At 38.4% G+C, this 27780-nt stretch overlaps 2 protein-coding genes across 6 annotated transcripts in view; one reads left to right on the top strand and one right to left on the bottom strand.

Moving 5' to 3' along the window:
• Positions 1 to 27780, top strand: part of ntn1a (netrin 1a) — a 113913-nt gene that overhangs the window by 23826 nt on the left and 62307 nt on the right. The gene's annotated exons all lie outside the window — the stretch shown is intronic.
• pik3r5 (phosphoinositide-3-kinase, regulatory subunit 5) overlaps positions 1 to 27780 on the bottom strand; it is a 133523-nt gene that overhangs the window by 79138 nt on the left and 26605 nt on the right. For all 4 annotated transcript variants that reach the window (XM_057843582.1, XM_057843586.1, XM_057843584.1 and 1 more), the window contains one exon: positions 203 to 289. The gene's annotated coding sequence lies outside the window, so the exon portion shown is untranslated. The remainder of the gene's footprint in view (positions 1 to 202; positions 290 to 27780) is intronic.

Here is a 27780-nt window from a genome sequence, read left to right as displayed (position 1 = left end):
TGGAATGTAAGAGTTTTTTCTTTTAGGTTGGAGACGAAAGTTTGCAAGGTCATCTCAATTTGCCAGGGGTGATCCTAGGTTAATCCATCACTCATTAGCTTGCACAGATAACACATGGTGGTTGAAGGAGTGGGAGGTCCTCAGTGTTTGTAACCCCCTCCCACCTTCTACCCCATCCGTCTTTGTCCCACTTTTTACTCACTTTCCTACTTGCCTTGCTCGGTAATGAAGTCACAGTGTGGGGGTGCGCAACATACAGGCCTACACCCTTTACCGGTCGCCAGAAAACCTTGGGAGACACATAGACAAACAATCATTCTCAATCAAGAACAGTTTAGAGGCTGTAGTTCAGGAAAAAAAACTCCATATAGGAGCCAATATTTGGATTCCAGAACCTCATAGCTGTGAGACAGAAGTGCTCACAAGATTAAGGATGTCCCTGATCCGATCACGTGATCGTAATCGGGCGGATTGGGCAATATTTCCAGAGAATCAGAATCGGGTGAAAAGACTTGGGTTATTAATTGAAAAAAAGGTGATGCTTAACATTGAAATGAAGATGGAAATGACAGAAAAATATGAGCGTGGTGTGCGCATCCGTGAGCTGGCTCGAAAATACAGCGATAGAATGTTTACTCTCAACGGTCCTCCTCCGACCGCCGTTCGCCAGTCTTTATAAGTTAAGGTGACAATTATTGTTGTGCTAGCATCGCCAAAGAAATCGCCAGCTTCGTCCGGTTTCTAATTATTTATTCCATCAACTTGTGCAACACAACACGCCAACTGACCCCTGCAGCTGAACAAAGTAAACAAAGTGAAAGTAAAAAGTCCCATCTCACTCTGTCAAGTTAGCCACGTGATGCGTTAAGGTACACCATGCATACACATTCAGCACCTTATTATTATTATTACGATTATTATATTATTATTCCAATTATTATTCATAATTTATTGGTTTTGCACTGTGTAATTGCTATTTGCAATTGTACCAGCAGTATTTATTAAAGATTTCGTGGAGGTTTTCGGGCTGTGGAACAAATTAATGGAATTATGATGTATTGTTATGGGAAATCCTGCTCGACATACGTTTTCGACATTTCGACTTAAACAAGGTCCTGGAACAAATTAACTTCATATGTAGAGGTACCACTGTATAGTACTTTAACATGTTTGGAGCTTTTGTTAAAAAAAAAAAAATAAATAAAAAAAGACATTTTTTTCTCCTGTATTGCATAAGGATTCGGTGTCGGCAGATTCTCAAAACCATGTCACTCGGACTCAGGTGCAAATATATGCGATAGGGAAATCCCTGCACAAGATAATTGGACTAGAGTGATAGGGATTCGGACAAATAGACTTGAGTTGCAAATTTAATGACTTTCAACTCCACTTGGATGGAAAAATACCACAGAATCACAATAAATTTTCATCAAATTGGTGCAGCAGAGATATAACAGCACAACAGGACTTTTCAGCCTGCCTTCCATCCAAAACCCAAAGAAGTGGCGAAACAACAAGTCTGTGTATACACATCCATAAAGCAGACTCAGCACCCTGCTATCAGATAATTGATGAACTGCTGTATTCAAGAACCCAAAGTGGAGCACAGCCCATAAACTGTAAAAAAAAAAAAAAAAAAAAATGAAGAACTGAACAAACCATTGGCAATGTCACCAATAGCATTAGCTTGCCTTTATTATCTCTTCACCTCTAGCTCTTCAGGGAACTGCTATGACAGCCGCCATGTTTCCAACGTTTTCCACGTTTCTCTGCATTGGCGAAGCCCATGTATCGGGTATTAGGTCAGGTATGTTCAAGTTTTTAATTAAAAAAAAAGGAAAATGCAATTATGAAAATTCTTTAAAATCTTCATTGTTTTCTCCCAGGAGGTTCCCACTTGGTTTACCTTCAAGTACAACACAGTGGTACCTCTACATACGAAGTTAATTCGTTCCAGGACTGTTTGAAAGTCGAAATGGTGGTATGTAGAGCAGGATTTCCCATAAGAATACATTATGATTCCATTAATTCGTTCCACAGCCCGAAAACCTACACTAAATCTTTAATAAATACTGCTGGTACAATTGCAAATAGCAATTACACAGAGCAAAACGAATAAACTATAAATAAAAATAGGAAGAATAATATACCGTATTTCTCGGACAATAAGTCGCAGTTTTTTTCATAGTTTGGCTGGGGGTGCGACTTATACGCAGGAGCGATTTATGTGTGAAATTTTTAACACATTATGATATCATTTTACATGTTATTTTGGTGTTTTGGAGTGACATTTATGGTTTGGTAAACTTTTTAGCATGTTATTTATGCTATAGTTATCTGAATAACTCTTAATAGCTATGGCCACGTTCTCGTTCTGCCTTTGGCAATGAGTGTTCAATTGTATAATTGACTTTTTTAGATTGAAATGCATGCTTTTAGTGTGTGGCGCTTTCACGCCCAAGTGGGGGCGCACTCGCACTTGTTTACGCAAAGAAGAGCGCTCACACGCCAGAAGATGACGGACAACTACGCAGCGTCTCTGAGCGAGTGGGCGAGAGAGAGAGAAACACGTCTGCGAACCTACGTTCATTGTTTATGCTTGTAAAATATCTCTACAGAGGCAATGCCTGTGTGTATCATCTTTTCTGTTGCTGTTGTGTGTTTTCTACCCACGATGGGACACTTAGAGCCAGTTGTGTGGTTGTTTGAACGATGTGCTAATGCTAGCGAATGAGTGCACACAGCTTGCTTGCTGTAATAGCACCTAATTATCATTTATTTACTTTGATGCGAATCTGTTTGGTATCAAGGACGAAATTGATTCAGCAAATTATACGGACGTCCAGCATCGTCATTTGGGAGTTCAGCTTGCTGTATAGCCAGGACCGAGCCATAGCGTACTGGCGAGGTCCGTATATTTGCATTTCGTTGTTCATGCATCATGTAACATCATACTGTACACTTATTCAGCATGTTGTTCTCTATTGTATTTTTATATTAAATTGCCTTTCAAGATGACATATCTGTTCTATGTGTTGGATTTTATCAAGTAAATTTCCCTTCAAAATGCGACGTATACTCCGGTGTGCCTTATCCCGTATTGGCCCGAATATAAGACAGTGTTTTTTGCATTGAAATAAGGCTGAAAAACGGGGTCATCTTTTATTCGCGGTCTAGACGTTATACCCATTTACGACGCTAGATGGCGCCAGATATCATTGAGGCGATGTTCTGTCATGATAGATCTCAGCTACTCTCAAGTTTAACCAGTTTGCATTATTTTATTGCAATGTTTTTGAATGAATTTGTTTCAAGACTACAGTTATAGTTAGACTTCACTCTGATGGCTAATTTATTTACATTTCAAAAACCAGAAGCCATTCATTTACGAATGTGATTTCACTTTAGTTTACATATTTAAGTGCTCAGATAATAAGATTTAAATGAGGCAAAATAACATGCTTTTTTTTTTTGCCGTCTTATATTTGGGCCAATACGGTATATGTTTTTTTCCTCTTCGTTGGGCATTTTATGGCTGGTGCGACTTATACTCAGGTGCGACTTATAGTCCGAAAAGTACGGTAGTAAAAATGATAATAATAAAACCTGTAATAATGTAACGAATAGGGTTCTAATGTGGTGGATGTGTTTTGGGTGGTATACCTGACGCACTGCATGGCTGACGTGAGAGAGTGAGAGAGAGAGAGAGAGAGAGAGAGAGAGAGAGAGAGAGACAGAGAGACAGAGGTGAATTATAATTTTTACTTTCACTTTTCATGTTCTTTAGCGTCAGCTGCGGCGGACAGTTGGCGTATTGTGTTGCACAAGTTCTGAAATAAATGATTAAAAACCTGATGAAGCTGGCGATTTCTTTGGCGATGTTATCACAATAATAATTCTCACTTTAACTTATAAAGACTGGTGAATGAAGGTCGGGGGAGGACCGTCAAGATTGTTGACATCCTACAGCCGTATTGTCGAGCCAGTTCACGGACGCGCACACCAAACTCATATTTTTCTATCATTATCATTTCCATCTCCATTTCAATGGTAAGCCCCACCTTTTTCATTTTTTCACCACCTGGAATAACATTATTGGAACCCACGTTGATTTCTCTCACAAGAAAATCAGCCGTGCGTCCGTCTTGCGGGAAAACAAAGAAACTGCGGCGCTGTCATAAATCATCGTATTTCAAGCATGTCGTCGGCTGTCGAAACAAATGGCGAGTCAAATTTTACGTCAGATGTCGGAAAGATTGTGTGTCGAAGCAATCGTATGTTGAGGTACCACTGTATTTGCCCCCAGGTGGCCAATGCACACAAACCAAAATTAACAGTAGTTAAAGAAAGTGAAGACTCAGATATGCCATGTGCTTTGTATGTGAAATCTGTGTGAAAGAGGCTCTCGAGAGTATGAGAAAGCTATGCTCTGTCTTCCTGTTCCTGACTCTCATTTTTTTCTCTACCCCTTCCCACTGTTTCTCGAGCCCCACTCTCTTTCGGGACAAAAGAGCCAATTAATTAGGTTCAGTGTCCAACAGAGAGCAAGATAAGTATAAGATAAGATTAGTAATTGCTGGCTTCAGCTGATTGAGCTTCTCCGCAGGAGTGGCGTAGTGACAGGCACTAGAAAATAGTGAAAGTGGGGTAAGTTGGGGGTGTACAGGGACTCGACTCAGCGTGCTACTAGCAAGCGTTATTTAAATAACTTCCAGTGCTGCTTCTGTATGTTTGTGCTTTCGCGCACGTGTGAGGTTATATGCGCTTTTAGTCAACTTTTCTCATGTGTGGGCTTTTGCTGATTCTAATAACAGGCTAATGGGGTCCTTGTTGGAGGATGACAAAGCAAACAAAGGAAACCTAATTACGGAGGGGCCGATAAGGAAATTATAAGGAAATTGAGTCATTAAAGGTAATATTTGTGTTACGAGATGATGGTGAAGATTTGGTTTCTAAATGGAGGGGGTGACCACAGTGTCTATAAAACAAGAAAATACCTCGTCTCTGGGTGTATTTGATTTACTTCAAAGATATAAGATATATTTAATGTATGTTTTTTTTTTTTTTCTTGTTGTTTTTTGTTTTTACATTCTTTTTAGCGTGAAGGCGATTGACCTGTCAGCAGCAGCATTTGGTACAGTAGTTCCTTAAGATATGAGTAGGGATGGGAATTGATAGGATTTTTACGATTCCGATTCCAATGTCGATATTGCTTAACGATTCGATTCTTTATTGATTCTCTTATCGATTCTAATTTGGGGGAAAAGGAGAACAAACGTTTTGATTGGCATCGAGTTTGTTTAATCAGAAGTCACAACCTTACAAACTCACAACGAGGTCAAAAGAGGCCCAAAGCCTCAATATGAACTGTGGCAACAAGTGGCAAATGCACAAGAATGTGTAACATTTTACTGAAACATTTTTCTAATAGAAATAAAAAATATTGGTATATATTGGCATATAGGTCGCTGTTCTGCCTTTGGCAATATGTGTTAAACTTGCAGGGGTCCCCAAACTTTTTCCTGTGAGGGACACATAACAATTTCCCTTCTCTGATGAGGGGCCGGGGTCAGTTTGTAACAGAAAAAGTGTGACGATTGCAGGAGTGCCTAAATGTAAAAAATTATTGTTTTTCAGAAAGCCACAATCTAATAACCCTTTCTGGATTCTTCACGGAACAAAACTAAATAAAATAAAAATAATAATATAATAAATAATAATAACAACACAATTAATCAAATAAATAATAACCAAATAACCCTCTCTGAGTTCTTCACAGAAAAAAGGCCAGAAAATAAATAACACTATTGAGAAAAAAAAAAAAAAATTCAAAAGGCTCTCTGGTATTGTTCAGGGGGCCGGACCAAATGTGGAGGCAGGCTGTATCTGGCCGTAGTTTGGGGACCCGTGTTAAAGTGTATTATTTACCAGTATATTGAAATGCATGCCTTTTAGTTTTTCTGGTGCTTTCACGCTCAAGTGGGGGCGTCCTTGCGCTTCCTCACGCGAAGAAGAACGCACTCACATGAAGAAGAGCGCGCTTACACATGAAGAAGAAATGCCGCATCCAAGCGAGTGAGCGAGTTAGTGACAGAGGGAAACACTGCTACAACCCTACGTTCTTTGTTAATGTTTGTAAAATATCTACAGAGGCAACGCCTGTGTGTATCATCTTTTGTGTTGTTGTTGTGTGTTTCCACTCGCGATCGGACACTTAAATCCAGTTGTGTAGTGGTTTGAATGATGTGCTAATGCTAGCGAACGCATGCTAACCGTTTTGTTATTACTGTATTAGCAGCTAATCATTGCTGATTTACGTTGATGCGAACCTGTTTGTTATTGGGGATGAAATTGATTTGTTTCATTTCTATTTTTAGTTTCACTCTTCAAGTGATGGTTGAATAAAGTCAGCAAATCATACCAACGTCTTCTGTATCCTCATTTGGGACTTTAGCTAGCTGTATAGCCAGGACTGAGCCTTCGCGTCTCGGTGAGGACAGTGCAGTCGTATTCCCTCCCAATGCAGTTATCTCCACCTTCCCTCCCGATGCAGTTAATTCCACCTTGCAATGACTGCAAGTCGCTTTGTTGTAATTTTTCCTTGTGAAGTGAAGACACACTTTCGAGCGTTTGAACCTACGTGCTGTCATTGTTATGTTTACGGCTGCAATGCTCGTGCTAAACCATTGTAACCTTTCATTTTCATCCTCTTTCCTGGTGAAGTGTAGCCAAACTTTGGAGCAGGTGGTTCTTGGTGCCATGCTAGTTTGGTGCGTCTGGACAACAAGACACGTCACGCCGCAATATGCGTCTTTAGGAATCGTTAAAGGGATCGTTAAGGCTTTTTCATTGTGATGTCGAGGCCTCGAAACACTAGGAACCAGTTCTGGATTGGAATCGGATTTCCATTCCCATCCCTAGATATGAGTGAGATTTTTTTTTTAATATAAGCCATTGATTTTATTGCTCTGATACAACTTCCAAAGTCTGAAAATTTACGGATTGAGATTGTCATTCTTTAAAGCATGCTACCTGGTAAAAACTAGTAAAAATGCCAGCTTTTACAGGTAGTGTAAAAAGGTTTTCTGTTACAATTTTGTTACTACTCCAAAAATGGTAAACAGCTTTGAACGTTTATCCACCCAATTCTATGTTGATGTTAGGGCTGGGGGATATGGCCTTCAGTACGTATCACGGTAAAATAAGCAGATTTACCTTGATAATGGTAAATGACAAGATAAATTCGCCCAAGCGGACTGTTATATAATTTGAGAATCTGAATCAATGCATGAAATACAAATTAACCGTTTCTCATTAATTTATTTACCAGCTTTCAATTTAACATATTGAACAATTGTATATGCAGTCTAAACATGAAAGTATATAAAAAATTATTGTAAACAATAAGAATTCGAGTATGAACATTTATAACAGCTTTTATGTTTTGAACAATGTACAACATTATAAAAATCAATATGACTGCGCAAACATGTCATTGTAACACAAATGACTTACAGCTTGAACAGTACACTTCAAACAGACAACTTATTGTTAATGGCTGCTGCGACATAATTCCTCAACACAAGTGTTTACTTCAAGGTTTCAGGTTTTTTTTTCCCCCAGAGTATTTTTTAATAAATGCCGCACACATCCACCCCCACACACATTAAAGCTATATTGCTCTTCTGCCAATGAAACATTTAAGATTTTATGATGGCAGAAATGACACAGAATAAAGCAAGCACATACAGAAAAATAGCTGTGGCCATTAAACGGTCATATTATTTGTTTCACTGTTGGATTGTACTTTATGCTGAATGCTTTACCATCATAAAAGCGATCAGAGAAATCACACACACAAAGAGATACAAAATACCGCGCCATACTAATTGCTAGATGCAGTCTGTGCCAATCCACACATTAAGTTCAGCCGTTTCGACAAGGGTAGAGCCGCTATCCGACTCCATCACGTTCATTTGTAGCGTTAGCCGCTAGCGTTAACTTCTAGCGTTAGCCTGTGGCCTGGCTACCAGTAGAAAGCGCTGAAAGCACCCTCTCCTGAAATCGTGAGAACCAGGGAGGACAGCCGTTGAAAGCCCATCTGGATGCCGCCAAGAGTCAACCTAATGTTGGGTAAGAGTTTGGCGAAGCTCCCTTAAGCCACACTCTATCACGTTTGCTCGTAGCGTTAGCCGCTAGCTTTAGCCTACCCGGCTCCTGTTTTTTTTTTTACCTCCTGATAACCACGTGACTCCATACGTAAACACACTGACTGCTTTCTTAACCGAAAAACACAGAGTCAAAGCGGGATGAAAAGACTATATTTTCTTGTTTTATTAAATTACCGAATTTACTGACATAGTCAAAATTACGTAGGTCATTGTGAAGAATTTCGGTAATGGTAAATTTTCGGTATACAGCCCTGCTCTAGTTGATGTCATTATAAAAGAACACTGAGGTGGATTAATGACAGTTTTCATGAGCAGCATAAAAAGGGCTTCTCATATACCCCTAATATCAACTTCCAAGGTATGAAAATGCCAGCTCATTCCCCCATGGTGTCAGGATGATAAATCTCACACCAAGTTGCAAAAAGGACAAAAAATTCATCTAAAATGTACATGTTGAGCAAGTAGCTGAACATGTCAGCTACAGATTTAGATATTCTAAATGAATTTCATGTCTAAATGTGGCAAGTGTATGAATCATTTTGGCTGCACTTTTAAGAAAATCCACATTTATGGGTTTTAGTTTAACTGTTGTGGTTTGAACCTGAAAAGACTGTATCGGGTTTCTGCCAAAGGTTTCCAAAGCAGTGGGCGGGAAATGAAATGAACTCACAGCCCAAAAACAAACAAGGTCGGTAAAAAAAGTAATAAAGAATAGAGCGATGGCAAACAAATATTGAAAAGGGAAAAATAACAGTGGCCAATGAATGGCCGATGACCTCAACCAAAATGACACTTATTGCACCAACAAACTGGATTTTCATATTTTAGAGTCAACAGCACTTTTGGATAGATGGGTTCAAGCAGCCTCTTTCACAAATACGAAATATTTCTGTTAAAAAATCAGTGCTGCCATGTCAAGGAGTTTTTCGCATTTTCAGATGAAGTTGAAGTAGCCAATTTTCTAACTTCATATAATGATGTTGGCCTAAGAAGCTAAACCATCACATAATTACTGTGAATCTACTGCCAGAGAAAATGAATACATAGTCACTTATAATTTACTGTCAATTTAAATTGGTCGGTAATTAGATGTTCTTGTAGCTTTAGAAAATAATCTTTACCCACAGATTTTTTTAGCTTTTGTTTTTTTTTCATTTCCAGACAAATGTCACTCTTAAAGGCAACTGGACAGGGGAAATTACAGTTTATGATGTTTGCAAATGGTAATGAAGCATTATCAGTAAGCCTATCGCGATATGTAATCAGTCCATATATCGCACGGTAAATAAAAATGAGGGCGGTAATTTTCACGGTTGCGTTTTATCGCCGCATGCATGCATGCACACATTTGTGCATGCGTGTTGTATGAGACTCCAGTTTCTTTCACAGATGTTTATTGGCCATCAACATGCCTTAGAATTAAAGTTCAGACATACCTAATAAGGAAATTCATCTATATTAAACGCTCTAAAATGTTAGCATTGCTACATTGAAGCTAATGGGGAAAAATGACAATGTACTAACCGGCAATTAAAAATTTGTCTTCAAATTGGCTAACGTGCACTTTGCAGAACGACATGACAGTCATTTTGGATCAAATACTGTGTAAACACTTTTGATGGACTCTAATTGGCAGAGAACAAAATGGCATTGGGTTGCTCATCTATTTCATATTCTGCACTTAGCTTGCTTTCAAATGACTCGTTATGCATTGTGTTTTTTTAATTTAATACAAGACGGGCCTGATTATAAGACGACCCCCTCTTTTTCAAGACTCAAGTTTAAAAAGGAACTTTTTGAACACCAAATTAATTTTTATAGAGACAATAATTACAGTACATTTGAAACAAATGATTAGAACAATATATTTGAGAGAAAAAGCATGTTATTTTGCCTCATTCAAATCTTAATATCTGAACATTTAAATTCGTAAACTAAAGTGCAATCACATTCATAAATGAATGGCTTCTGGTTTTTGAAATGTAAATAAACCAATCTATTGCGATAAAACAGCAAAACTGCAATAACTGCATTTACCATCAACGTGAAGTATAACTGTAACTTTAGTCTTGAAACAAAACTGAATAAGGAAAACCATTGCAATAAAATAATGCAAACTGGTTAAACTTGAGAGTAGCTGAGATCTGTCATGACAGAACATCGTTTCAATGATACCTGGTGCAATCTAGCGAGGTGAATGGGGAGAGTAGCTGAGATCTGTCATGACAGAACATCGCTTCAATGATATCTGGTGCCATCTAGTGCCATGGATGGGTATAATGTCTAGAACGCAAATATAAGACGACCCCCTCTTTTTCAGTCTTATTTCAATGCAAAAAACACCGTCTTATATTCGGGCCAATACGGTAGTTTGTGTTTTATTTAACAATAACAATTTATTGCATTTGAATGGGTGATGTATTGAGATGTATTGTCACTACATTAGTGGTTGAATTGGTTAAAAAAATTGACTATAACATCGCATATGAGCAATAATTTGTGAGATAATACACCGCCTACTAAAATTTGTTATTGCGACAGGCTTAGTTATCAACATCATTCAGCCCAGAATAAATATCAGTTAAAAGTAGCTTGAAAAAAATCATCAAATGATTTCTTTTGAGTTGATGACCTTGAGAAAGTTCAGTGAATTTTCATAGACAATAGCTTTAGAATTAAACATTTTAATTGTAACTGTTGGCATTCATGTCTTAACTGCTGCTGATGGGGTGCTCAATGTCAGAGAAAGCCTTTATTTGTATTAATATATTTTTAAAAAAAAAATTTTTTTTAAAGCAATACTAGTTCTGGTATACTGTCACTGAACCGTAATCGCAGTTATTTTGGGGGGAAATTCATGTCTCTTGGCGAAGCAATACGATTAAATTCTGTTTGTATCACATTATGAATTTTTGGGCCAACTCAAATATGAAAAATGCAATATTGGCGTGACAAATCTGCATCTTATTGCAGAACGCCATATTTCCTCCCCTGTGCTGAAGCCATTTGTTGACTCTGGCTAAGAGCAGGCGTCTTTTCACTAATTGCCTTCTTGAGATGACTTAATCACAATAAGGTTTTGGGTATTAGAAATCACAGAAGTTTTCATTTTGCTTCATCAACCATATCCTTCCTGTTCTAGTCCCTGGTGTCACATTGAATTACGGATGATGTAAAATACTACAGTTTGCTATGTTACAAGGGCTACTGTACCAACACTGAGCACATAACTTAATTTTTAGTTGAAAATGTTAAATTGATGGCACAGTGAAGTGTCATAAATACCATTGTGGAACCAAAATATCGATTCTCCATCAGTGTCAGAAACAATCTGGATTAAGTGAAGCAGCTGCAACCTGAAGTACAGACGTGGTTTGAACCATGGGACTCCTAGTTCTGTTCTCCCACCCTGATGGCTTTCCTTTCTTAACAATAAATGATGTTGAGGAATTCCAGGGAGAGTGTGAGTCAGATCCGAGAATAATATGGAGGGGAAAATTTAAGCGCGATAAATGTGTCACAGACTGAAGTGTACTATGAGGGCTGAGATTTGTGGCCCCTTTGCAGCTTCCTACTCACTCCTACCCATCTCAATGCACACTTGACTTAGTGGCAAAGATTCAACAATGTACAGCTCAAACACACCCTTAGCTGAGATATTACTTGTAAGATATGAGAGTTGTCTTAAGGACTGATTTGTCTTGGCTTTCTGGCTAAAGCTTAAGAATTGGCAAAGCTCCTATCGCACTTGATTCCAAGCAGAACCATCATCTTGTAAAATGGCAACAACAGGTGGCACGCGAGCCAGACGGCGGAACTTCACATCATTGGACCATTAGTCAGTTGAATTTATTTCTTTTTCTTTCCATTTCAACGTCTTCCTCTGCGTCTCTTTGCAAAGATTTAGAGAGCAACTCGCCGCGGTTGCCACAGGACACCTCACTAATGACATATACAGTGTGGAAGGTCCAGTTGGACCCTGATGGGAATTAAAAAAAGGGTACATTAACTCATTTTCTCCCAAAAACGTATAAATAAGTTCTACTTGTAATTGTTTCAGTGTCCCAAACATGTTTTTATAAACCTTTTAGGGTTTTGTTTTGTTTTTTCAAAAAAGACATCTCTGGGTTGTGATTCCATTTAGCTCCAAAGCACAAAGCAGAAAATCCATTTTAAAGCAATAAAACTGGCCACTGGCCACTTAGTTTTTTCATTTATATTTAACTTATTTATTGAGACAGACAGTGTTGAGTGCTCTTAAGACAAAAGTTTATTTCTTGCTTCCTGGATAGTTACGAGATTAATAAGAAGTTTGTATTTATTGTCTATGATAATATAATTTATGTCAAATATTGCAATTTTAACTTGCTAATAAAATCCAGACATTTCAAAATGTTTCTTTACTAGCTTTTTAAAACAAAGGTTTGAATCGAACGGTGTACCACCTGATACAACACATACACACTGCAAAAACACAGCTCCTTTAAACTAATTAAATTGCTATGTTTTCAGTGGAAATCTACTAGAAATACGTAAAATGATCTGCCGGTGCTTCAAGTAAATTTTACTCAGATTTCTTGAAATAAGAAAAGTAGCAAGCTGAAAATAACCTAACAAACAAAAACACTGACAAAAAAAAGCTTGTTTGTTAGAAAATTTCTTAATTTAAGAATAGTTATTGTTCAAAACATTATTTAAAAGCATTTTTTTCTGGCACTAGGTCAAAAATGACCAATTTTCAAATATTTGGGCTTAATAAGAAGAAATAGGGCGGCACGGTGGCTTAGTGGTTAGCACATCTGCCTCACAGTTCTGAGATCAAGGGTTCAATCCCGGGCTTCGGCCTTCCTGTGTGGAGTTTGCATGTTCTCCCCGTGCCTGCGTGGGTTTCCTCCGGGAACTCCGGTTTCCTCCCACATCCCAAAGACATGCATGGTAGGCTGATTGAACACTCTAAATTGTCCGTAGGTATGAGTGTGTGCGTGAATGGTTGTATGTCTCCTTGTGCCCTGCGATTGGCTGGCAACCAGTTCAGGGTGTCCCCTGCCCACTGCCCGTAGTTGGCTGGGATAGGCTCCAGCACCTCCGCGACCCTCGTGAGGAAAAGCGGCATGGAAAATGAATGAATGAAAAAAAGAAGAAATAGTAATATTCACTCAATTTAAGACGAATAATCTGACGTGACAATCTGTTAACTATTCTTTAACAATCAAAACAAGATGGGGATAATTATTCGACTATATTCAAGAAAAATTATTAGATTAAGACGTTATAAATTTGCAGTGTGCAAGTTAGTATAAGTCAATACAAATTTATTTTGTATTAATCATTTAGCCCAGGGGTGTCCAAACTTTTTACAAAGGGGGCCAGATTTGGTGTGGTAAAAATGTGCGGGGCCGACCTTGGCTGACGTCCTTTACATAGAACAATATATTTAAGCAAATTTTAGCAAGCCATTCTGTGTGTCATATTTGCTTTATTTATCTATTTATTTTTTAATTAATAATTTCAACAATCTCGCAACTAGCCTTTGTGGCATTCTCTTTCGACTCTCGGGATCTTGCGAAATACTACTGCTGTGAAATTAAACTAGCTTCAAGTTGCTTCAATTTCTCGCTGCGTATCTTCCCCGTAATCTTGTCGTACATGTCAGCGTGTCTTGTTTGGTAATATCGCCTCACATTGAACTCTTTAAAAACAGCGACTGTCTCTTTGCAAATGAGGCAGACACAGTTGTTGCGTATTTTAGTAAAGAAATAGTCCAATTTCCACCTATCCTTGAAGCGTCGCCCGTCGCAGTCAACTTTTGTTTTTTGTTGTTGATTGTTGCCATTTTAGAAAATTGGAAGTCAAGGGTCACACGGGGTAATGTTGCTTAGAGGGCTGCTGCCATTTAGTTGGTAAATGAGGGGAAGCATTTAATGTGTAAGCAGTACTGCTGACCAATTTAATAAATCTCTGTGCGGGCCAGACATTATTGATCTTATGACAGAGGCTGGGGGCCAGATGAAATTTGACCACGGGCCGCATTTGGCCCCCAGGCCGCACTTTGGACATGTCTGATTTAGCCTATCAATTAATTAGGTTCATTTTGGTAAGAAATGTAGCCCTGACCCCCGTTCACCCAATGTGTTTGGTCTTATAATGTCACATACCCCAGCAAAAAAAAAGTACATGCAGGTTATACTGCTATATCGTCCCTACCAATATTGAGACCAAACCTACATCCTTGATTAAGGCCCAAATTGGAAGAAGTGTCAGATGGCAGATTTCATAAAAATTCTCCCTGTATGTTTTGGGCATGGGTTCATTATATATGTCAACTAAATTTTATGTTGATAAGTGCAGTGCCCAACTCATGAAAAAAAAAAAAAAAACAATAAACAGAAAATGAGCTTCACATTGCCTGGCCCAAAATATGCACATAGAAATTTAGGGATATAGGTAGTGTTCAAAACTTGTCCTTGTTATAATGTCTCCTATGAGCTGGATATTTGTTTCAAAGTATATATTTTTTTAAATCAGGGAGTAGAATCTTTAAATGCAGCATACAGACATCCAAGTAAGCATCCTATCTCATCCCTAATCCCAGACTCATCTGCTTATCTTTAGAGATGCGTCAATCCAATATGGGAACATTTCCTTAAGTAAAATAAGGAGTGTTGCCTTCCCAAAAGATATTCTCACTTCCTTTAGGTAGAGAAAAAAGATAAAGCTACAGTGTTGTCTATTGCCTTCATTCATGTAATTTTCAAATGTAGCAATCTGATGTTAAAAAACAAATGCCAAATCATGGCTTCCTGAATGCCTAAACCACTAAATATTAATATTGGTAACTGGAATTTTTTAGTTCAGAACTTGATAATCAACAGAGACGGTATTAACCAACTAAAAGTGGATAACTTGCACCTCACCTGCAACCCTAATGTGTAAATGTGTACTGAATAAAAAAATATGGATGGAAAAACATACCAGTGTGCACACCAAGGGCGTAGGTTTGGTCTCAACATTGGTAGGGACGATATAAAAGCATAACCTGCATGTATACTTTTTGCTGGGGACGGGACATTAATAAGACCAAACATATTGCTTGAACGTGGGTCAGTTCTACATTTGTCACGAATATGAACCTAATTAATTTATAGGCTAAATGATCAATGCAAAATAAATCTGTACTGATTTACACTAACTTTCATGTGCATTGGTTCAGGTGATACACCGTTCAATTCAAACCTTTGTTTTCAAAAACTACCAAAGAAACATTTTGAAACCTTCCAGAATAAAAGTCTGGATTTTTCTAGCAAATTTAAATTGAAATAGTTCACCGTTAACTTACATGATATTTTTCTGGGTCTATAGTTTCTAGCAGGGTTCACTACATTTCTCACAGTTTAATTAACATTAACAGTATAAAACACATACAGGAGGACACTTCTCTCTAAGCAGCTTCCTACTCGAGTTTTGCAGATTAGCAAGTTCGCACAGTTTAATGTTATGCCAACTCTGATGAAGGTCCGACTTTCAGTAGCAAAATTAGTGGCGTTTTCCCCATCTCCACAACACTGACGTTTTTTTTTTACATTACTTACAGTAGCTGATGGCCAGAAAAAAACTTGTAATACCCCTCGTATGCGGAAGAGGCGGCATGTCGTCGACATGTAATTCTGTCTGGGTTGTGTGAGTGTGCGTGTGTGTGTGTGGTGGTGGTAGTGGTCAAGTCATCAGCCAATCAAAAGTGTGTTTGAGGGGAAAAAAATGGACCAGCACATTCAGCAAGTGAAAAGGGGTAAATGTAAGTCTGAACATAATAAAATTTACTCACTTAATAATGCTAGGGTCAATTCTATCCTTACAACATATGGGAAGACAATATAAATTACTTTTAAATTGAACTCATTATTTAATGCAAATAAGTTGCTTAAACGTTGGTGGGGACGATTTGAGCGTACTGAAAAGTTGGTAGTATTATGTGACCCTACCGTCCCTATGCAAACCTACGCCCTTGGTGCACGCTAAGCAAGCAGGACTAAACGTGTGCATTATATAACCAGAATATCCACCTACAAGAGTGAACACACTTGGTCTCATTGTTTGCTGAGCATCAGGGTTTGCAAGCATCAACACCGGTATCCACTTGAAGCTGTCAAGTGTGAGGACAGCCTAAAATCTTTTGTCAGCATTCCAGGAACGGTGTTTGATTTGATTGTGGAGGCTCTGGGATTAATTTGAATCCCAGTTAGAGAAGTGTGTGAATGAGGCCATCTCACCAGTGACAGCATTGGCCCATCCCTGTCAACCCCTAGGGGCAAAGAGACGTATTAGAGGAGCTGCCAGGAGATATTTGAACCCACAACACTATGGATCCGCTTGTCTCGTGGAAACCAAACCCGTAGCGTAAACAAACTGGAGGTGATTTAGAGATTTGGATCGATGTCTTGCTTGTCTGTTTGCCCTGTGTTTTGTGGAGATGGAGCACAGAGGTGACAAGGTTAGCTAATGGCTGGATGTCAAACAAAAAGAATGGAGGAAGTGGCAGAAGTGATTACACTAGTCCACAAGAAGGAAGCCTCCAGTGATTCTCACTGTGATCAGGCATTCAATAAGCAGCAAAGTGCTTTCCCGTAAAGGAGCAGTAGTTATTGCTCTTTCTTGCCACGGGAACTGTAAATCCGCTTAGGAAGGCTCCTCGGAGATGCCGCGACATCCGTTTTCTCACATCAGGTTCTGAGCATCAAGGTGTCTGCCAAACCACTCGCGGGCTCAGCCTCACGCGGAAACATACACGGCCCTCTTGCCGGCTGTCCGAGACGATTAGCTCGTATTATGTTATCACACAGCGGAACGTTGTCTACCGCTTCGGATGCTGTCAAAGCTGCCAGTCCTCACACTATTAAGACAGCTGCACTTGACAGGCCATTGTTCAAGAGGGGACCCGACAGGCCCGGAGGAATCTTTATTCACCCTCGAAAGGGGCCACCGTCCTGAATGGGAGCTGCCAATGTCATCCTCAAGCCATGGCATTTTTATGGCATAGCCGACATACGTGCAACGCCTTCCAGGTCAATTGCCCTTTTACACACTTTGGCTTGTATGCTTAATGTGTCAAAGTATATAGTTTGGAAATGTAATGTATATGTAAAGGTTGCCAGAAACATATAAACACTCTATATAGAAATACAGAGTAGTGCTGCAACGATTAATCAATTAACTCGAGTAATTGGATTAGAAAAAAGATTAAAACTTAAATTTTGCTGCGTTGTAATGGTTTGTTTTGAAAGTGTTTGCATTTAGTTTTATTCATTTGGGTGGATACACTGCCCTCTAGTGGCAACAGTGAATATGAAAGAACTCATTTCACATGGCAATGCCATGAATCCAGCTGCTCCCCGTAAAGACCAACATTAGCAAAGTTTTTGTTTTTTTTTTTGTTTTGTTTTTTTGTGGAGCTAATGTTTTTTAATGCATTTGTCATTTAGTTTGTAGTTATATTTAGCCGTTTTTTATTTATTTTATTTTTTGTGGGAATGTGTGTTTGAACCATTTGTTCACTCATTCATTCCCAGCCATTTTCACCGGAGCAAGGCCCTTCGCTCCCAGCCGTTTTACTGGATTTTGACTGATTTTGCAAGGCCCACAGAAAATTCTGTTCTATTGCTATATAAACATGGAACTCACCAAAAGAAAGATTAGACTCTCTTCTTTCAGCAGAAAAAAAAAAATTAGTTCATATCTTTTTCCATTCTTTAGAAATCAGCATTAGAAAACAGCTTAGTTTCTGATGAAAAAACATACATTTCAAACATAACTTTGACTTATACACAGCTATTTTTGCTTTAGTTACATCCCAAACATCTGAATAATGCTTTCCTTTTACAAAATAAGATAAACAACAAGACAAATAGAGCTTATGATAGCAAAGTAACAATTAATTTACACATACAGTAACTAACTGAAAGATGACGCTGTTCTGGCCGCGACAGCTGGTTAAACTTTTCCCTCATCGCCGTCTGTTTCATAAAGATGAATTTTTTTTGAGTCTCTGCAGGCTCTGCTCGCGAGCAGTACTGACTCAAAGGCATCGTCCGCTACACTAGTCGTCCCGGTTGTTCTGCTCGGTCGTCCATCGTCTGGCATCCATTTGGTCGTCTTCCGCCGGTGCCCGGCTGTGCGGCTTGGCCGTTCATTGCCGTTGAATCGGGTTGCGGGTCTTACCAAATGCGCTACTGCCATCATGGCCAGTTTTATTTGCTTTAAAATGGATTATCAGCTTTGTGCTTTGGAGCTAAATTGAATCATGACCCAGAGATGTCTTTTTTGAAAAAACAAAAACGTAAAAGACGTATAAATACATCTTTGGGACACGAAACATTTGAAAATAGAACATATTTATACATTTTTGGGAGCAAATGAGTTAAGAGCATTGTAAAAAACAAAAAAAAAAAAAAACATTTTATAGCATTTAAGCTATCAGACTTTTGCTATGTAAGTTAGCCAATTGTTCTTTTGTTGTACTTAGATCCTCATTCATTCATGTTTTTATATCGTTTAAGGTTAAGCTTACGTAATTTAATTTTTTATGTTCCTTATCCGATTACTCGATTATTCGAACTAACTAGTTCACCGATTAATCGACCACTGAAATAATCGATACCTGCAGCCCTAATACAGTGTCAACATATTTAGGGGTCATTCCGGAACTGGAGGACATTTTACGTCCCAGCCTTCTAATTTTAAATTACCTACATGCAAAATACTAAAACATGATAGTTTATTTTTAGATGTAGAAGAAATACATGTTATCATATATATATATTAGAGCTGAAACGAATACTCGAGCAACTCGAGTAACTCGAGTTTAAAAACTGATCCGAGTAATTTTATTCACCTCGAGTAATCGTTTATTTTGACAGCTCTAAGCATCACGTTTTGCTCGGACTACTTTTAATGCAGGACAACGCGCTGATGTCACGTGCGTAGAGAAAGAAGAAAAAAAAGAAAAAAAAAAAAACGTACTCCAGCCGACAGCTGCTACAAACGACGCCGACGTTGCTAAATACTAGCCCGCACGATGTTACGTTGGTGGCAGGTAGCGTCTGATGAGTCTCATAGAGATCACATGTATGTTGAAGTAGATGCTTAATGACAGACTCGGCCGCGTCTGGGCAGCATTAGCAAACAGCCGCCATCTTAAAGCAGTAAAGCGCTAAGCGCTAATAAAGAGCGCTAAGCGCTAATAAATAAGATTAACGTTACTGTCACAAGCTCAAGTAACGTTCGCCCTGCGGAGGGCTAGCTTTCTAATAATTAGGACCACTTTCGATGCGTGGCTAACGTGTCTTACATACAGGCTTTAACATAACATAGCGTTGTGGAGTGATGAGGGTGTAAAATAAAAACTCAATAATGCTAACTATCAATTTTAGCTCAGTAGTCATTGCTGGATAAAACACCAAGTAGCACTGGTCCCTAATGTGCTTCAATACAGCCTGTATCATACATTTATTTTGAACACTGCAAAAACTCAAAATCCTATCAGGACTTACAGTTTAGACTAACCTAAAACTTAACTAGAACTTAAAAATGGCTTGACACAAATAATAATAATAATACATTTTATTTCTAGAGCGCTTTTCAAACACACAAAGACGCTTCACAAGAGACATGGAATCACAGTACGATAAAAAGGTGTTAAAAGGATAAAAAAATTAAAAGCACAATAAAAAGAAGTAAAAATATGACAGCTAGGGGTTATGGTGGGTATGAAAGAGTGACCAGGTGTGTTTTCAAATAGAAATTCAATTGAAACGTGGGAAAAAATCTTAACTTTTAAGTAATGTGTGTTATCAATATATATATATATATATATATATATATATATTCTTTTTTAATAAGATCTAAAGATTTTTTGAGTGAAAGCAGTGAATTAGTCTTTTTTTATTCTAGTTACATCTGAGATGCAATTTTTGGCTGTTTTCATCAATATACATCGAAAATAAAGACATTGATTGACTGAAAATGGTTCAAGATTAAATGAAATGTCTTGTTTTCTCATGTATATTTATAATTGTTCTTCACCTAAAAATATATTTGTTTTATCCGATTACTCGATTAATCGATAGAATTTTCAGTCGATTACTCGATTACTAAAATATTCGATAGCTGCAGCCCTACAGTGGGGAGAAGAAGTATTTGATACACTGTCAATAGGAAAACCCATTGGCAGTCTATCAAATACTTCTTCTCCCCACTGTATATATGTATATACACACACATACCATATATATATATATGAAATATATGTTTTTCACAAACATTGAAGCCAAAATAACTTCAAATTCTGGAATGACTCTCATACTGCTTTATAATTCAGGAGTGCACGCGTTTTATCTCAAAATTCACCTCCCCAAAAGAATAAAAAGCAGATGGGTAAAAGCAAGACTTTCGCCCTGCTCTAACCTGTCACACCTTGACGCTATTGTGCACAAAAGAGCCATGATTACTCAGCAAGTGGTTGCACCGCTGATCACAGGCTGGACCATTATTCGACTCAGAGTGGGGTGGAAAGAGGCCCGAGGCTTTGTATATTTCAACGTGCATGTGTGTGTGCGCGCGCTTCCATGCTGCGCCGTCTAACGAGAGGGCAGGTCAGCCATTAAATGGGCACTAATGCGGGAAATTGGAGGCCATTAGGCCCTCCTTTGTTGTGGTGCCTCTGTGTGGTTTCGGATGGAGAGAAGAAGACCTGATTAGCCCCCCACATGGACAGCGGGGGAATGTAAGGACCATTTAATATATGGTGAGCATGGACGTAACTTATTATGGAGAGAGCATCTAATTAATGTGTCCAATGTTAAAAGAGAAGTTAATTCTGTTTATATAGCCTTGTAATTAAAATGAGTTTCCAGGTCCCATTAAAATAATACAGCAGTCAAATGGGAAGTAGCTTTTTCCAAAATCATGTTGATGAGCTCGTGTGATTAGAGACATGCAATTGTGGTACATTCATGAAGGTCCTTTGTATGAAATTGAATGAAACAGTAATGGAATGAGGAATGTACGTACGTAATTAACTCAAAAATAAATGGAACCAATTCAAGCAACTGTGGTCAGTACGTCAACATTTTTTAAAAATTGCTCATGAAAAGCAGTTCCATTTTAATATGGAATTCAGCTGAAATGACACATTTCGTCTGGGTGCTGATTATGAAGAAATGTGTAAAAGATGAGACTACTATAATGTTTTGCACTAATTGCAACAAAATGAAGCACATGCTTACAGAGTTGTAATGACGGCACACAACAATAAGCTACTGTAAAATTACTATTCATCATTTTTGCTCCTGGCAATCTGTCATTATCATTAGACTAAATTTTTATCTCCCGCTGACAGACAAATTGCACAACGGGGGATTCCAACAGTAGAGTATATAATTAGGAAATTAAAAAAGAAAAAATATAGAACATGAGAATCACTTGTGCACAGGTCTGCAAAGATTATTTGGTAACAGGGCCATGTTGATGAATATTGTGTGGAGTTTCTTGCAATTAATTAGTATATAAAATTTGGCTTTATTGGAGAAGAGGGCGAGGTTAATCAAAATCTCCAGAGTAAACTTAAATTTCTGTTTTCTTGAATCTCTAAATCTTACTCAAATTACAAATCTGTGTCCTGTCTTAAGCCACTATTAGGTATCGCTAAACTAAAACTATAATTTGGATAAATGTACATGTATGTAAAAAATAAAAAAATGTATACGTATGTGAAAAAAAATAAAATAAAAAAATGTAGAACCCAGTGAATAAAAAACAAACAAACACGAGATCACCTACGCTCAGTATAAAGTGCTGGCCAAAAGTATTGGCAGCCCTGCAATTCCGTCAGATAATGCTCCATTACTCCCAGAAAATGATTGCAATTACAAATGCTTTGGTAATAATATTTTCATTTATTTTGCTTGCAATGAAAAAACACAAAAGCGAATGGGGAAAAAAATAATAATTAAATTAAATCATTTTGCAAAACTCCAAAATTGGGCCGGACAAAAGTATTGGCACCGTTTGAAAAATCATGTGATGCTTGTCTAATTTGTGTAATTACCAGTACCCGTTACTCACCTGTGGCACATAACAGGTGGTGGAAATAACTAAATCACACTTGCAGTCAGTTAAAATGGATTAAAGTTGATTCAACCTCTGTGTGTACCACATTGAGCATGGAGAAAAGAAAGAATACCAAAGAACTCTCTGAGGACTTGTGATGCAAAATTTTGAAGAAGCATGGGCAATCTCAAGGCTACAAGTCCATCTCAAAAGACCTGAATGTACCTGTGTCTACCGTGCGCAATGTCATCAATAAGTGTAAAGCTCATAGCACTGTGGCTAACCTCCCTAGATCTGGACGGAAAAGAAAAATTGACGAGAGATTTCAACGAAAGACTGTGCGGATGTTGGATGGAGAACCTCAACTAACATCCAAACAAGTTCAAGCTGTCCTACAGTCCGAGGGTACAAGAATGTCAACCCGTACTATCCGTTGGCGTCTGAATGGAAAGGGACTCTATGGCAGGATACCCAGGAAGACCCCTCTTCTGACCCAGAGACATAAAAAGCCAGGCTGGGGTTTGCCAAAACTTACCTGAGAAAGCCAAAAACGTTTTGGAAGAATGTTCTAGAGTAGCTTTTTGGGAAAAGGCATCAACATAGAATTTACAGCAGTCATGTCCAAAGTCCGGCCCGTGGTCAAATTTCATTCGGCCCCCAGCCTCTGTCATAAAATCAATAACGTCTGGCCCGCACACAGACTTAATAAATTGTTCAGCAGTAATGCTACCAGCATATGAAGTAACTAACACACTTAATGCTGCTCCTCATTTACCTACTAAAAGGCAGCAGCACTGTAAGCAACATTACCCCGTGTGACCCTCTACTTCCAATTTTCTAAAATGGCGGCAATCAACAAAAGAAAGTTGACGGCGGTGGCCAACATTTCAAGGATAGGTGGAAATTGGACTATTTCTTCACTAAAATACGCAACAACTGTGTCTGCCTCATTTGCAGAGACAGTCGCTGTTTTTAAAGAGTTCAATGTGAGGCGATATTACCAAACAAGACACGCTGACATGTACGACAAGATTACAGGGAAGATACGCAGCGAGAAATTGAAGCAACTTGAAGCTAGTTTAATTTCACAGCAGTAGTATTTCGCAAGATCCCGAGAGTCGAAAGAGAATGCCACAAAGGCTAGTTGCGAGATTGTTGAAATTATTAATTTAAAAAAAAATAAATAAATAAAGCAAATATGACACACAGAATGGCTTGCTAAAATTTGCTTAAATATATTGTTCTACGTAAAAGACGTCAGCCAAGGTCGGACCCCCCACATTTTTACTACACCAAATCTGGCCCCCTTTGCAAAACGTTTGGACACCCCTGGTTTACAGGGAAAAAAACGAGGCCTTCAAAGAAAAGAACACGGTCTCCACAGTCAAACATGATGAAGGTTCCCTGATGTTTTGGGTTGGCTTTGCTGCTTCTGGCACTAGACTGCTTGACGTTGTGCATGGCATTATTATATTAAGTCTGAAGACTACCAGAAAATTTTGCAGCATAATGTAGGGCCCAGTGTGAGAAAGCTGGGTCTCCCTCAGAGGTCATGGGTCTTCCAGCAGCAGCAGGACAATGACCCAAAACCCACTTCAAAAAGCACTAGAGAATGGTTTGAGAGAAAGCACTGGCAACTTCTAAAGGGGCCAGCAATGAGTCCAGACCTGAATCCCACAGAACACCTGTGGAGAGATCTGAAAATGGCAGTTTGCAGAAGGCACCCTTCAAATCTCAGAGACCTGGAACAGTTAGCCAAAGAAGAATAGTCTAAAATTCCAGGAGAGCATTGTAAGAAACTAATTGATGGAATACCAAAAATGATTATTTGCAGTTATTTTGTCTAAAGGTTGTGCTACCAAGTATTAGGCTGAGGTTTGCAATACTTTTGTCTGGCCCATTTATGGAGTTTTGTGAAAAATATTAATGATTTATTTTATTTGTTTTTTTCGTTCTTTTTGGGCAGCAGTGTATATAATATTGGACCAGTGTTGAGTTGTGCAACTTACTTACCACTTGCTACTCCTTTAAGATATCTTCCTATCCCCCAAACGACAACAAATGTACTGTTACTTGACATATTTGAGTCAACCAAGTGTGTGCACATGTGGTAAAATTGTAAGTTTGGGTCTTTACAACTGTTTGCGGCGACGACCGACATCGCTAAATTAGCGGTGTTATCACGGGTGTGATGAGCTTAACCTCAGCCCCTGGCTCTGCGGATTGAATGCGCCTAATTACCAGATAGGAAAGGCCGCTACGAGGCTGAGGTCACTCCAAAGAGGCTGGGAAAGACGCTCATTAGCCAGCTTCTTCCCGGCAAAAAAAGGCTCCCCGAGAACTAGCAACAAACTTACCGATAAACATATCAGTTTCCCGTAAAATTCACCACTTAGCGGTGAAAATTGGTCCGGGTTTTTGTTTTGTTTGTTTTGTTTCTGCTGTCTTTTCAATTAGTTGCAGAGCATGTTGAAGGAGCTGTTGAAAACCCTCCTCGAGCTAAATCAATTAGCGTGCAAAAAGAATCACGGCTGGCTGAGTGTTGATGATTGAAAAACAGCACAAACATGTTAGAGTCTGGTCTAAACAAGACAAGTGTTTTGTTTGGTAGATTAATAAAATCTATTGCTTTTTATTATCATTTTGGGTATCGTGTGTGGGTTTGTATTTATGTGGAAATATTTTAGATTGTTATGTTTTCAATTAAATGCCAAAAGGATGGTATACATTTTTATGATGTGTTTCCCACCATTATTATTTTGTGTGTGAGACATCAAACTTTTAACAATCACGTCTCAAATCATTCCCTCAATGAATAGCAGAATAGAAGAGATATGCTATTAAACTGTTCCAGCTTATTCCCAAAACACAATAAATACAGTATATTTTGAGTATTGTTATATTATCAGTTATTTGCATTCTTCATGCAGGCGTTGAGGAACTTAGGATGCGTCTCTTGTCATGTTCACGAAGCGCCACGAATCCTGTTTTTCCCCACCACGCACGGAGCACAATCAGTGCACACCGAAACAAGTTCGGTAGATCAGTAGATTTTTTTCTATAGCGAACTTAGTGAAGGACTTGAATAAATCCTCCCCTCTTCTTGTCCCTCTCATAGTCCAAACCTTGCAAACACGCTGAACTGGGATAAATTGCTTACGTCTGTTGACTCATCCAAAGCGAGAGAAAAAGACGGAGCCGCATTTATGTCCTTCAGTTGCATTGCCTCAGTTTGATTTGACATCATGATGGTACGATCGTGAACAGTTCTTGCTGACAGAGGCATGTCTTTTATCCGTTTAATTATCTTGTCTTTATCCGAAAAGTCGTCAAAAAGTTCAGTGGTAACATCAAGCATGAATGCTTTGGCATACTCCCCATCTGTGAATGGCTTTCCGTTTCCCACAATTGCTAAAGCGCCAGCAAAGCTAGCCGAATTCCAGTCACCTTATTGGTTCCAAACACGGAGTTGCTGCTGACTAGCTTGCACTTTTGATAGTAGCTCTTGACCTGCTTTCTTCCTGTTGTCCCCCGCAGGATATTTTGATGCAAATGTGGTATGGCGTGTGTCAAAGGGCCGCTTTATATTTGACCTTTTCATAGATACAATTTTATCATTGTATATTAGACACACCACAGAACCTGCTCGCTCCACAAAGGCAAATTCTTCTGTCCATTCCTTCTGAAAAGTACGATCATCCTCGCCTTTTTTTGTCTTTTTGCCATCTTTTCAAAAGGGTTTCTAAAATTAGCTGACAAACGTGGAAAACAAACCTAAAAACGAGGGACGTTTACTTCACGCACATGCGCACATCGGCTGCTATTTTCAACAGCAAAATACGGCGACCCCACTTGATTCAAATAAAACATCAATTTAATTGATTTATATCACCCTTTACAAAACCCGAAAGGCCCTCAAAGTGGTTTACAACAAAAACATGATACAATGACATTAAAAAAAAAAAAAGGAACAAAAACAGCGCATCGCAATTAAAGTCAGACAGGAAATATAAACAATAAAACCGGTAAAATCCAAACACATTAAAAACTCTTAAGCAATAAAACCAGGCTATCCTAACTGGGGAAAAGGCGAGTCTAAAAAGATGGGTTTTTAACCGAGACTTAAAAAGACCTAGACCCACTTGAACAGTGTCTCTGCCTCATCTGCCTTGGATTGCGAGATAGATAGGGCGGAAAACACAGACAAGACTGAAAAAGCAGTTTCTTGTCTTGCACTCCTCTTTAAAAGAAACTGCTGTTTTTTAAGCCAAAACAACTGTTGTGTTTGATAGAACAATACGTCTATATGCTGCCATAGCAGATTCATGGCGCATTAAGCCTCCGAACTATTTTTAATTTGTCCATTTTACCCTGGAAACCCCCGTTACAGACGTCGCGCAACCGTTTTTGTTTCAACCCAGCCATGAAAACAAGTAATTATATTTATTATTTAAAATGTCTGTCATTTTTAGATTGGAATCATTAATTGATGTCTAATATTTTGTTTAAAAAAAAAAAAAAAAAGACTTTAAAAATTTATTCACTTGCATATTTTAAACTTTTAAACAAATGACGTTACAATAAAAAAAAAATGGCGTCTGTAAAAAAGTCATGGATATTTACCTCATAGCTATCGCTAAATTGTATTTTTTTTTGTTACTGTCACATTTTCCTCGATATGTTAGATAATAAATAATCGACCCAAACAAAGAAATATTGAAAAAAAAAAAAACGTTTAAAAGGGTAAATATATGAAAAAGAACATCTCGACCACTCCTTGATGTCTGCGATTTCTGCATCTCGACCCTTGTTATATGACCATGTTTCACCCATAAAATCCCCCAAAAATCCAGCTGTGGCCATTCACAGCTGTGTCTTGACACTCAGTGATAAGTGTGACATGGAGTTTTTGGATCCAAACAAGGTAAATACGCGATAATATCTCGTTGAAGTCATGGCGTCTGTAATTCTGCTCTCGCGTGCTCTCACCTCCAAATAGGGGTTTGCCATTTAAAAAACATTTAAAAAAATTTATTTTTATAAATTGCTCTCCTGTCCAAACCCCCCCCCCCAGAAAATTGAGATTTTAAGCTTTCCAATGATGTATCTCACATTGATATCTGACAATTTTGAAAGTTGGCTAAATTGGAGGTCTCAGAGCGGAACTTCAAGTCACCTGAGTGTTTTCCGCCATAGATAGATAGAGATAGATAGATAGACATAGAGATAGAGAAAGATAGAGAGAGATAGAGTTAGGTTAGGTTAGATTAGATTAGATTAGATTAGATTAGATTAGATTAGATTAGATTAGATTAGATCAGCACCCGATCTAAAGGGTGCTAATGCTTCAACATTGGTGCCATTGTTTGGCCATCTCTGGCATTTTACATTGTTTGTTACCATTAAAGTGCAAGTTCCGAATTTTGTCATCAGGCTTAATCTTCGAGATAGCGGGGTTTTAATTATCTACGAACAGATCCAACATAGTCAAATAAACTCAAAATGCACA

This window comes from Corythoichthys intestinalis, chromosome 8 (assembly GCF_030265065.1).
Source record: "Corythoichthys intestinalis isolate RoL2023-P3 chromosome 8, ASM3026506v1, whole genome shotgun sequence".
In the NCBI taxonomy this organism is placed as follows: Eukaryota; Metazoa; Chordata; class Actinopteri; order Syngnathiformes; family Syngnathidae; genus Corythoichthys; species Corythoichthys intestinalis.
The sequence above is the reverse complement of the archived record's forward strand: the minus strand, read 5'-3'. Positions and strand labels throughout refer to the sequence as shown.